Here is a 13,962-nt window from a genome sequence, read left to right on the forward strand (position 1 = left end):
GTGTGAACCGTCACTGTAAACACTTTACTTTGAGTGTCTGATGAGAAGTGCCACTGAAATGTCATCTATTTATATTCGCTGAGTTCAAATCATGTGACTTCACCTCACTGACAGAGTTCAAAGAGTTAGAATGAAGGTTGAAACGAATGCTGTTCAAGGGTGTTTTGCTCATAAACCACTTAACGAAACACTGTTTTAGACCAGACCGTTGTCTCATGGCTCTACAAATCACATATACAAATAAAAGCCACACGTGGAACGTCCTACATAGGTGAAGGGAGTATCTGGACTTGAACCAGAGACCCTTTGATCTGCAGTCAAATGCTCTACCACTGAGCTATACCCCCACACACCTACTCACAACGTGCACAACAGCCACATAACACTCTCTCAGCACTTTCCCACCAACACTCTGCTCGCCTTGTTGCCCGGTGAGAGTTGGCCCCCGTCACTTACACAGTATCAGATCCCACAGCGCCATTCTTCCACCATAAATACACACGCAGATCAGATAGCTGCGCCTCTATATAAAGACCTCCCTGTAACACGGGTGAGAAAAAAGCAAATAAATCAGAAGCCATGATTTTCTCCCCCATCTGTCATAATTTGGCTCATTTCCCCAAGACTCTTGTTGAAGCCAGGACAGACTGGAACAGATTCCTCGTAGTTGAATGTGTTGATCATATGAGGTTTGCAGAAAAACAAAGAGTGGACGTAGGGCAGAAGCTCAGGGTGAGGAGCAGATCTGTAAATTACCTGGTTATAGATCCAGAAGTGGAAATGAAGCATGAGGGTCAGCACTTTAAAGTAGGGCTCGTCTGCTGCTTTCTCATGCACATTATAGTGCAGCGGATAAGAGAATATTTAGAGGGGAATCCTGCAAATGGTGATAAAAGCATCAAATTCGGCAAAGACATGGCATCTTGGCATCTTTAGACAGAAATTCAAAAAGTTACAAAATTTTTATTTTTCAACTTCCATTAAAAATCTGAGTAAATATGCTGCAGCTAAAGACTACAAGGTCAGAGGTCTTTCTGCTTTGGTTTGGAACATGGAATCCTTCATAGTGCAGCAGATAAGAGAATATTTAGAGGGGAATCCGGCAAATGGTGATAAAAGTATCAAATTTGGCAGAAATACTCCTCAGACAATCCTCTTTTGAAAAAAACAATTGGCCATTTGAATTTTCAATCGGTGGTCAGGTAGGGGTCAATTGAAGAATTACACAGAGGTCAAAATTAAAAGATGCTCCAATCATATTGAAAAATATTCCTCATTATTTGCCTGTTCATAAAGATTCCAAAAAGGTATAGTTTGGACTATCTGTGACTGAATTCTATGGAGTTACAGGATAAAAACAGCAAGAATGTTGACAAAGGTCAGTGTCATTTTGTACAGCGGTCAAAAGTTAAAGTTGCTCCAACATGATGCAAATTACTAGTTGAGTTAACATGGCTCTAAAAAGGAATAGTTTGGACCGTCTATCATCCTTACTTATCACGTTAAGGGGTAACATATGTCACATGTCATAGAATCCAACAGACATAGACATTGTTTGACCTTTACTTTGGAGACCAAACATTCAACAGTCAAAACTATTCCATTTATTAATCCTATTAGCTCAAGGTGACAGATGACACGCTGATAGGCCCAAAACACACCCATCACTAATGAACACAACCCATATATGTAGAGTGCCCACTTTTTGGTTAACACACCCCCTAAGTACCTCAACCACTGCCCACCTGCATGATAGAGTCCATGGTCGGCCAAATGTCTAACAGAAACTTCATACATGTGAATGGAGAAAATGTATTTATCCCAAATACTGGGACATTTTCTCAGGGTTTTCCCATTTCAATTATGAAATGAACATAAATCATGGTTGTCGAGAGGTATTGCAAACCCCTTGAGTTTATGTAACTCTGTGAAAATGTAAACCTGAAGGATCTCCAGTGACTATCCCGTATCCTGGAGAAATAAGTGAGCATGTCCAGTCTAGTGGAAATCATTCTGATGTGAAACTGCTGTGATGTGACATTTTGGTCTCTTTAGTAGGTTTATGCACATTTCCATGGAGTTCAGACAGATATGGTTCTCACTCAGGTCTGAGGATAGCAAAGATTACATATGTGTAACATTACATGTCAGAACATGCCAACATCTAATCTAGTATCATTATCAACCATGGGTAAAAAAATAACCAAAGTTTTTTTTTAAACAAACCACTACATTATTTTGACAGTCCTGGAGGGAGGGTATTTAAAATTGGCAGATTTTAGAGAAAGGGGTGGTAGAAGTTAAATAAAGAAGCCTCAAGATGTTTGTCCAAACCAACTAAAATCTAAATAATGCAGTGTTAAAACTAGAAAGGATGCTAACCTTCCGTTTGATATGACTGATGCAAATTTTTAAATCAGAATAAATAGTTCTGTGTGGTCTTGATGTTCAATCAATTCTGTCCAACACTGAACAACTTTATCACAACCCTTCCACAATGTTTAATCTACATTAGAGCCAAATTGTAGAGCAGGTAGCGCCGTGGGGTAAGGAGTTGAGATACAAGTATGTCAGCCTGGGTTTGAGTCCTTGGCTGGAGATGTAACCTGCTCTAAAAACAGACTGGTTGGATTGGACACATTTCAACCAATCTCTGGTTGTTTCAACCAAAGATTGGTTGAAATGTGTCCAACCAGTCCAATTAATCTGGTTGAAATGTGTCCAACCAATTGGATTGGTTGGACACATTCCAACCAATCTTTGGTTGTTTCAACCAATCTGTTTTTAGGGTGTGCTTCAGACTGATGTCCCATCCATTCACATGATGGAATCTGGGAATAAGCACCAGCACCAATAACCAAGTACTTGAAATACCCATTTGAAATGTGTTTGTCCTTTCAAGGTCCCCCGAGGTGCAGCAGGGTCCAGTGGATTAGTGGCTACTATTGTTGCCTCAAAGCAAGTAGGTTGTGGTGTCACTTCCAACTTGAGCCTTTCCGTGTGGAGTTTGCATGTTCCCTCCCGGTTCATCGGCTTCCACCAGCTTCCAAAGACATGTCAGTTAAGTAGATTGTAAATTTTGAATTGTGAGTGAGGGTGTGGCTGTGTTTGTTTATCTGTATGTGGCCCTGCAATAGACTGGCATCCTCCAGTCCAGGGTGTATCCCACCTCTCACCCTATGACTGCTGGGATAGGCTCCAGTAATCCCTTGGGACCCTTTATTGGAGTAAGCTGGAATAGAAAATACATGAATGCCCCTTCAAGGTCAAAGATCATGTGACCAATACAAAGTTGACATACATATTAGAGTTACATGGCACCCATAGGTATATCTTGAGTGGATGCCTTGAAATAGTCATTCTAAATAATAATGAGACCAAAATGTTGACCTTTATTTGAGTTTTCTTAAAATTAAATCACTTTGTCCTTGGATGAACCTCAATTATTCTACCTGATTTTGTCCAAATAAGCTCAAAACTCTTCATATTTCAATGTTTGGTTCACATACGGGTGATGGGACAGATGGAGGACACACCAGACTGAAACCAATACCCCCACACGCACTACCACTAATAAGACCCAGAATTTCTCAAATCTTAGACAAGAGTGAGGAGAAATATAAAATCTAAAACTGCAGTGGAGTGGATATTCTGGAACTGCTGTCGTTGCTTTACTTAGCCTGAGGAGAGACCATTTCAGTGCTCAGGAGTTAAAGTATGGACAAAAGGAAACCTAATTTTGGAATTTGATATATGACAGAACCTCGTGGACCACAACAAAGCCAAGAAATTGCACTTATCAACAGGATTCAAACATTTGAACAATGAGGGGAAGGATTTGGACCATTTGAACTTTTCAAATGGTTTGAAAAAACTGAATGAAAGACTCGGTGAACATTTGATTGATGAAATGCAAAGTCTAAGTGAAGAAAAATAGGATCAGCTTTATTCGTTTGTGTTCTGAAAAAAAAAAGAAAAAGGAAGAAAGATTGTCAAGTGTGGTAATCTGCAGACAATGGGGTAAAAGAGAGTGTTTCCACACAGAAAATTATTAAATAAACCACATATAGAAATAAAGTAAGTCCCTTCGGCTGCTCCCTTGTTTGCACTCAGGGTAACCACAGCAAATCCAAGGTGGATCTGCATGTTGATTTGGCACAGGTTTTACGCCGGATGCCCTTCCTGACGCAACTCCACATTACATGGAGAAATGTGGCAGGGGTGGGGATTTGAACCCAGAACCTTCCGAACTGAAACCAAGTGCATTAACCACTTGGCCACCACCCCTGCTGAAACCACATATAGAATTATGTATAGTATATATAGTATTGAGTGGAGATGGCATTTTAATGCAATCTGCATCCTCTCCACTAGAGGGCACTAACTCCTACACACTGTAGCTTTAAAACTACATTTACCTTCAAAAACATACATATGTTGAGAGAGACAAAGAGAGAATGAAGAAGTGCCTGCTTCAGCAGCTTCTATAGAAAATCCTTTTGTCTGGACTTATGGTGGTGTTATATTGGTTTTGAACTTTAGAACTCTAAAAGAATTAGATTATTATGATTTATTTCTAAACCACATACAGAAATAAATCATAATAATCTAATTATTTTAGAGTTCTAAAGTTCAAAACTGATATAACACCACCATAAGTCCAGACAAAAGGATTTTCTATAGAAGCTGCTGAAGCAGGCGCTTCTTCATTCTCTCTTTGTCTCTCTCAACATATGTATGTTTTTGAAGTTAAATGTAGTTTTAAAGCTACAGTGTGTAGGAGTTAGTGCCCTCTAGTGGAGAGGATGCAGATTGCATTAAAATGCCATCTCCACTCAAAATGTTTTTACTTCTTTACTAATAGGGACTCATGCTCCCTTGCCTTTTATCATAAGCAATATCTATGTCTCCATTTCATAAAAATGATGGTTCTCAACCTTGTTAGTCTGCACTAGAAACCAGTAGTATCAGGCGGCAACCACATATTTCTCCTCTTTTTTAAAAGTCTTCCAGCTGCGCTGCAAAATGTGAAAGGTGGAGTAAGTATGGCCCTTTTGGGCTACTGTACACATTGATTTGATGTTCTGCGTAATTATATACTAATGAACAGATGCTTCTGAATACAATAGACGGTTTTCAATCACGTGACCGATTTGCTACCATCTCCATCGTGGATTACTACGCGGCTGGCGAGTGAAGGAAAACAGAGAGAATTAGAGTTACATGCCAGAACTTGTTACTCTCTTTTGAGGCTTTAAACCCTCGAGTTAAAGCTGTCTATTGTGACTGATGTGTAGCAGTTGGTTCAATGGATCCGTATGTTATACCAGATAGTGAATTTAATGATGATGTAATGAAGTGGCCGGCAGTTTCACAGCGTATCTCGGTGGATTTCTGGTAGCGGCGGATCTCTCTCGGCGCCACGGTGCCACGCCTGTAACGGTGAGGCTTCTTCACCCCCACGGTAGCGCTCTTCCGGGCGGGTTTGGCTTTGGATTTACGGGCAGTCTGCTTGGTTCTGGCCATATTAAAGCTTCCTTCAGATCTGCTCTGCCTATTCTGCTGAGCCAGGTCACTGTGTGTTGCTTAGAAAGCTCGTAACACTCCACTGATTGATGCACAATAACTGCTGGTAGCCTGTAAAATGAGCGACCTGCCTCATTTTTATCACCTGTTTGAACAACCCATGACAGCACAAAAGTTGACCATTGTTGAAGCTTCTGCAATTGTTCGCCAAATGCACGTAGCATATCACAGTGGCCACCATGTCGTAATCCACAATGGCCACGGGGCGCAAAATCACGTGACCGATATGTCACATGAAAACCCTCTATATTCCATTTCAGCTAATAAATACCTATAAATCTGTCACAGTGTAGCTTTAAATGAGCTTGTTTGCCAATTTTGTCCCTTTCTAAAGCTAACGTCTGGTGGTTGCTAAAGCCACTGCTGCTTTCCTGGTGGGAAAGTCAGGCAGAATATGTGCTTTATATTTTCACTGAAGTTTCTGTTTTAATTCTGTTCACCCTACTGCACAAGACCCAGAATGCATTGTGTTGTCAACATCTGTTTTTTTTGTTGTTTTTATTGCTGATAAACATACTTCCTGTAGCATTAATACAGTGATGATTTTCGCTTAGCAGTGTCTAGCTAATGTGCTTTATTTTGTAATTATATTTAGTGTTTGTTTACTGTTACTTTCACTTGTGTTATCTCTCCAAGTATGTCATCACAAAGGAGCTTGAAAGTTTCAGGAATATGACAGTCCCAACCTTGTTAGCCTGCCCTAGAAATTCATGTTAGCGATGTGTATGCTAACCGGCTCATTGACAAATTAAACAATCAAGCAGCACAAATGTTACAATGGCTATCAGCAGTGTTGCCAAAGTAACTTTGAAAAGTTACTTCATTAGTTATTTTATACAGTTATATTTTACAGTTACTTTATATAGTTACTTCATTAGCAGCTGTGGACAAATTGTCGGCAGCTGAATGTAATTAATAAAGTAACTCATAATCTAACTTGGTTATTTTTAAGATTTAGTACTCAGAAAAGTAACTATTAGTTACTTTGCTGATTAGTTACTATGCTGATTAGTTACTTTGCTGACTGCTTAATCTTAAGAGTAACCAAGTTAGATTACTAGTTACATTACTTATTAGTTGCAAGTTTTTGGCAGCTTCTAATAAAGTAATTGCATAAAGCTGCTAATGAAGTAACTGAAGTAACTGTATAAAGCAACTAGAAAAGTAACTTTTCAAAGTTACTTTGACAACACTGGCTATCAGATGTTTACTGACCATTGTGTGGAACTCGCAGTTCTTGGAAGTGTGGAAGTGGACAACAACGTTGTTTACATACAAAGCCGTGTGAAACCGGAGGAGCGCCAGCTAGCAAAATGATATTTTACTTGGCTGCTGTGTGAGTTGTGGTTGTGTTTCAGGTTACATATTTATTGCTACTTCATTTGTGCTTATCCAATCTTATTTACACGGATTTGATATTTTGTTTTTCTTTCTCTGAATGCACCACAAGTTACAAAAGAGCCGGAGTTGGAAATACATTGATCGGCCAGCCTCAGAAAATTCAGGCAAAAACAAATAGTGCGCCCCCTATGGCGGTACATAAGTATCTATAAGTGGGAGGGAGAGTTGCTCAGTTGTTCACAGAACCAGTAGCCATTGAGTAATGTGAGTTTGAGACCTTTGCTTTAAGTAATAAGACTCAAAAGTTTGCAGAAGAGGGCAAGTGAACCCGCAGTAGCACCAAGTTATCAACCAAGTTATCAACTAGCTAACATGGAAGTGCTAAAGCATAAAGGCAATGAAAGTTTTCAAAAAGCAGAAGCATTCAAGAAGCCATCCAAAGGAATGCTAAAAACATGAAATAGAAAATAAATTGGAACATTATGATTTGAGAATGAAAGATGAAAAGCTTTTCACTAATGTCTTCCACATTTTTAAGCTAATCAGCGCTCTTGAACTGCACAGTGCAGCTGAGACCTCACAGAGCTGAGCGAGCACATGTGCTTACAGGGTGGAAAGGGGAATCAAAAGAAATGCTTTGTGCTGAAAAGATGTTTCTTGGAAAGATCCCAGAGGTGATGTGCTTATTTTCCTTCTATCCTCCCTCTGGTCACAGTATTTAGGGATTCCTCGTGTGTGCGTGAACTGGCACGGAGAAGTACAAACCCTCTAATTTGATCCATACAACAGAGAGCTTCCCCAGTCCGATCAGAATTACACCACACTCGCAGTGGTGTTTCTTTGCGGGTTTGTGAGGAAGTGGGTTTGTCTGAAGAAAGGGATTTAATCTCAGTGGAATTTAACATTAATGGATCGGGTCGAAGATGAGACGGGTTTGTGGGCCCCATCAAAACTAAACAAAGTGACGGGGCAGAAAAGTCAACATTTTTTGGCATCATTGAGGTTGCAATAAATTGTGGAAAGTGTCTCTGTGACCCTGGCAGTAAAGCCGCAGAATCCTCAGTGTAAGGACCACAATGGAAATAATTTGTTTGACTTTTTTGTGTTATCCTTGAAATTCCATGAAATGTATGAGGCACACGCTATTTTGTTGTATGTTTTATATGGAATTTCTAAATCAATCAATCATCACTCTTAGCATTGAGGCAGCAGTATTCTTGAACAGTATGGTTTAAAAAAAAAATACTGTAACCATGTTTTCCAAATTCATTCCATAATGAGTGAGGTAGTGAATTTCCGATGTGATCTTGCTGTTCTAAGGATATACGTATTTACTCCACAAATATAATAATAATACAACAACAAAATATAAATGAAAATGCACCTGTCAGGTGACAGCAAAACAGCTCGATGTCACCTGGTTGCTGGGGCAACATATTACGCATAAAACGCATAATTAACTACAACCGCAAGAGCTGGATCTTCAAACATGAAATGAGTATTACCCCTGCAGAAAGACTACCATAATACCATTACTGCTGCTACTACTAATACTAATACTAACAACAACTAGAGCACTACCTCCGCCAACACAAAACACAATTTTTTACCCTGGAAAAAATTTTCAAGGTCAAAGTCCTGTTATAGAAGTGTCTTTTCATAAGCTAAATTAGATGTGATCAAATGTCAGGAGTATATGTATTTAGTTCATGAACTTGGATGAAAGTATTTTGTAGTGTCAGGGTTTTTTTTCCTAACTTTTTCAATTTCTGAATTGTTTTTCAGATCATTTTCACAGAACATTTCATGATTTGTCATTTGCTTTTTGGCACTTGGTTTCCAACTGACAACTGGAAGGTAGACAAACAGGCATAAAATTGGAATCTCCATCCAATTTTGGTGGTGCAGGTAAATCCATAACAGAAAAATGAGCGTGATTGAGGCATTTTTGATCGAGATATAATGCAAAATGTACATCAAATAGGCTTTTCATGGCATAACTGATTAAGATATAATGTAAAATATACATTAAATGGGGTTTTCAATGGCAAATTTGATCAGATCTGGATCAAACTTTGTCAGTCTATAAATGATACCATCCTACATAATGTTCTCAGATCTGAAAGAAATTAGCATGTTAGCACAGCACAGTGAGCACGTTGCTGTGCAGAAACAGTGTGGCTCTCGTGCTGACAACCACACCTGCTCCTAATCCTTCAGCAATCCGTCATCTGCAGCTCATCCAGCATGTGGTAGGCATGTTTATGGGATATTGCAGAGGCAAAATTTTAATGAATTTGTCTTCATTATATGCCCAATTCATTTGGTGATAATTTTGACAGTACTTACTGTTTTTAAATTACAGAATTAAAAACCTGGAAGGAATGGACTCTACCTACCTACAGTGCACATCCGGAAAGTGCGCTTTTTCCACGTCATGTTACAGCCTTATTCCAAAATGGATTAAATTCATTTTTTTCCCTTCAAAATTCTACTCACGTAATGGCAACATGATTTTTTTTTTTTTTTTTTTTTGCAATTTTTACAAAATAATAGTAATAAAAAAAGAAATCACATGTACATAAATATTCATACCTTTTGCTCAATACTTTGTTGATGCCCTTTTGGCAGCAATTACAGCCTCACGTCTTATTGAATATGATGCCACAAGCTTGGTGCATCTGTCTTTCTCTTTGCAGCACCTCTCAAGCTCCATCAAGTTGGATGGGGAGCATCGGTGCACAGACATTTTCAGATCTCTTCAGAGATGTTCAATCACATTCAGGTCTGGGCTCTGGCTGGACCACTCAAGGACATTCACGGAGTTGTCCTGAAGCCACATCTTTGATATCTAGGCTGTGTTCTTGGGATCATTCTTCTGGTGAAAGACGAACCATCACCCCAGTCTGAGGTCAAGAGCGCTATCGAGCAGGTTTTCATCTAGGATGTCTCTGTACATTGCTGCAATCATCTTTCCCTCAATCCTGACTAGTCTCCCAGTTCCTGCTGAAAAACATCCCCACAGCATGATGCTGCCACCACCATGCTTCACTGTAGGGATGGTGCTTGGTTTCCTCAAAACATGACACCTGGCATTCACACCAAAGAGTTAAATTTTTGTCTCATCAGACTAGAGAATTTTGTCTTCTCTGATCACTCAGTTTAGACGTGCAGCCAGCTCTAGGAGGAGACCTGGTGGATTCAAACTTCTTCCAGTTAAGAATGATGGAGGCCACTGTGCTCACCGGGACCTTCAATGCAGCAGAAATGTTTCTGTACCCTCCAATTAAGCTGTAGAAAAAAACAGGATGCACCTGAGCTCAATTTTGAGCTGTGAATACATGTGATTTCTTTCTTTTTATATATAGAAATTTGCAAAATTCTCCAAAAAAGTTTTTCACATTGTCATTATGGGGTATTGTGTGTAGAATTTTGAAGAAAAAAAATTTCATCTGTTTTGGAATAAGGCTGTAATGTAAAAAAAGTAGGGGGGGGGGGGAGTGCAGCACTGTAAATACTTTCCAGATGCACTGTATCTATCTGTTTTTTCTTTCTTTCTTTTCTTTTTTTTTTTTTTTTGCTTCACCTGTCAGGGGATAGACTTCATCTACCTTGTGAGCAGAGGGATTCTGGAATTTATTTATTGTCTCTTTCACATTCTTTTTATTGTTTTCAAAAGAAAATAAACCCCCAGCTTCTAAGACGGGACAATTGTCCCACAAACTGCCAAAAATAGGAAGGTGATGGAAGTAGAATGAAGGCGACAGAGCCAACCCTTGTCTGTCTGGATAATCATCACACATGCATCTGAGAGGAAACAAGAAGAAAAACACCTGCTATAGAAAGAAAAATGGAGTTAAAGAAGGATGCATTTGAAATATGTCTATAAGCTTTTCCCTCATAACATGGGGCTTTTTGGACTTGGCCTCACTGGTCACATGATCTCACAGCAGGAACGAGAACAAAAAGTTAACTACAATCTCACTATAAAGTTTATTGCCTCACTGTGGATGTTGATAATTAATGACACATGTACCTGTAGATAATTTGGACTCTGATATTGCAGCACAGTTGAAGTCCACGTTCATGGTCTCAGTTTGAGACATTTGCTCGAAACTAAACTGTATAGGTGTGGAGTTCTGTGGTGGTCTGGATCATTGAGGCAACACCAGCTGCATGTTGGTCTAAAAGGAGCTCAGGATTTTGGTTACGGTCCTAACACCAGACAGTACTCACTTATGAGAGCCAGAATCTGAATAACAAGCGTTCAGGAATGGCCAACTGTTTGGACCCCTCACAAGGTCAGCGCCGAACAAAAGCGTCTGCCTGCTCTCAGCTAAATTCTATAACTTTAACTTTAGAAAAGTGGATAAAAGCTGTTTTCAGATTTTAAATCTAGATTTCGAAATATAAAGATGACTTTAAAGATAAGCCATTGTGTTGTATAATGCTACAATTTTTCCTCTTGGTGTTGTTTTAAAAAGTCTTCATGACCATCTATGGTTTTGTTTAATTTTTCATCAATATTTGGCTGTATCCACTGTGGCGACCCTGAACAAAAAACAGGAGCAGTCAAATGGACAACAACATTTTCTGTTATAAAAATTGACAAAACAATTTACCAGTTTTTGTTACCAAAACGGACTGAATGAAGTGAAACATGGACTTTTTTTTGTGTACCTTTATTTTTAATTTCTTTCTCCATTTCTAGGTAGCCTGCCAGGAAGAATTCCTTTCTTGACTTTGTTTTTGGTTAGACGACCCCGAAAACATGATTAGAATGTTCCCCAAAATGGGAAATGTCAGAAATGGCCACCAAAAAAGTTTTTATTCTTTTGATGCATGAAAGAGGCCACAACACTACCAAGTTAAAACACTAGCAAATACAAAACAACAAAACAAAACAAACAAACAAAAAAAAAAAACAGGTAGTTTAACCAAAAATGTCTTGCAAACTGAATAAAACAAACTGTGAATTGTGGAATAAAGTGAAAAGACTGCTTTAAAATTCTAAGTCAAGTGAAAAAAAATGTAGTTTGTTAAAAATTCTTGGATTTCTTGGGACTTTTAATCAAGATAACATCAAGTCATGCAAGAAGAACAAATTATATTACCCCATAACTCCATAACTGTTAGTCATAGACAGTCCAAACTATACCTTTATGGAATCTTTATGATCAGACAAATAATGTGGTATACTTTTCAATATGATTGGAATGTTTTTAAATTTTGACCCCTGTGTAATTCTTCATTGACTCTGACCTGGCTATAGCCATCGCCCTCGGATGGCTATTTTACATTTTTGTGAAGGCCATGATACATTGAGGTTGAATTAAGTGTCATTTATTCCCCTTAAAGGACATGTCGCATGTGTTTTAATGTCCCAGTTAGCAACACAACATCAAAGTACTCATGATCTTAAGTCTCCCTCCACACATGCGCTCATAAGTACTGGTTTCGGATGTTTTTTTATTCCTCTCCCGAAGTGAGGTAACAGGTGCATTTCCGGAAAATGTCTCACTCGGCAATTCTCTGCATTTCTCTGCGTGTGACGTAGTTAAAAGCAAAACAGAAACATCTTTCAATGAAAGTATTTGTTTTACTTTGAGAGAGTCTGTGGATGTGTGTGTGTGTGTGTGTGTGTGTGTGTGTGTGTGTGTGTGTATGTGTGTGTCTGTGTGTTTGTGTGCGCGTGCACTGCAGGACCTGTTTTAACCCCCAATTTAGACGTACTTCTGGCTGAATTTGAACAATATATAATCAGTATTTAGCTTGTAGATTCTCTCAAATGTCATAAAACTGTCAATCTCTGTAAGGAACTTGTAAAAAGAGAATTAATGTTGAATTATCCCTTAAAAAACAGCTGGCATGTGGGTTAAAACAGCTGTTATGCTGTTTTAACCCACATGCCAGCTGTTTATTGCCACTTAATGGACGTGAGATGTCTCCATGATAACACAGATATAAATATTTATTAGATTTTTGACAATTATATACAACACTTATTAGTGTTATTAACAGGCTGCCTTTATGACTAATTGTCGCAAGTGCACAAAACCTCACAGCTGCTGCTTTTACCATGACTGCATCAAAATAAACAGTTATCACTTAAAAACTCGTCGCCATAACACAACATCACACTTGTATAAAATTTGGAATTAATCTGTGCCTCAGTTCTTAACGTTAGTAGCTACATTCCACTGAAGTGCACGCTGGGACGCTTCTAGTAACTATGTCACCTGTCAGAAACACCCAAGTACTCATGAGTACTTTGTTTTTGGAAATCTCCGTAGCTGTTTGCTGCGAATGCCGTATACTTTGAAACCGGTCACAGAAGTGCACAAAGTAACCCCAGTGGATCATTGGATGGTCACTAAAAGCCTAAATCTAAATTGTTATGATTTCAGTGCGACATGACCTTTAAGTGGTACAGATGCTGCATTCAGAACCCTTGAAAGTCCAGAGATTCCAACTAGCTTAGGGGAAAATGCCTTGAACACTCCCTTGAGCTGGAATTTTCACTTGAAATCTTGTGAGGAAATTGAGCAACCCGAGGTACCAGAATTAACATCACAGCTAAGGCTATTCACCCAACCGTTGGGCAGATAAATATAATGTCTTACCTGATTCGCCCAACCGTGATCATGTATTTGACACATTTTGTGCATCTAAACTATGTTTTTTACACCACTTTTTTAAGGCTCTATTGTGGCATGAAAAGTGGCATATGTTTGACACATTTAATGGCACCGTCTTTAATTACTGTGAAAAAAAACACCGCAATGGATGAAAGCAGACAAACTTCATAAGTATTTTGAATGGAAGCCTGTTAACGACGACAAAACAGTTTTTATGAACAAAATGCTGCTTGTTGGCTGTAAAATGGTGTTAGTTTGACACAGTTCCCTGGGTGTGATGAGCCAAACAGAACTGCTTTAGTTCACAGCCCCTCCATGGCGTTGAAACCGGAAGTGAACTTGCAAGCACGCTCATTGGTCGGTTGTGGTTGGGCGTATGTGCTCGTGTATTTACTTT

The 13,962-nt window shown here is 39.0% G+C and overlaps 1 non-coding gene across 1 annotated transcript; it reads right to left on the minus strand.

Annotated features, from left to right (window-relative positions):
• Positions 1-275: 275 nt before the first annotated feature.
• On the minus strand, positions 276-347 carry trnac-gca. The gene has a single exon. It is a non-coding gene; the product is annotated as a tRNA-Cys (tRNA).
• Positions 348-13,962: the final 13,615 nt, after the last annotated feature.

The sequence above is a fragment of the Thalassophryne amazonica genome, chromosome 16 (assembly GCF_902500255.1).
Source record: "Thalassophryne amazonica chromosome 16, fThaAma1.1, whole genome shotgun sequence".
NCBI classification, from domain to species: Eukaryota; Metazoa; Chordata; class Actinopteri; order Batrachoidiformes; family Batrachoididae; genus Thalassophryne; species Thalassophryne amazonica.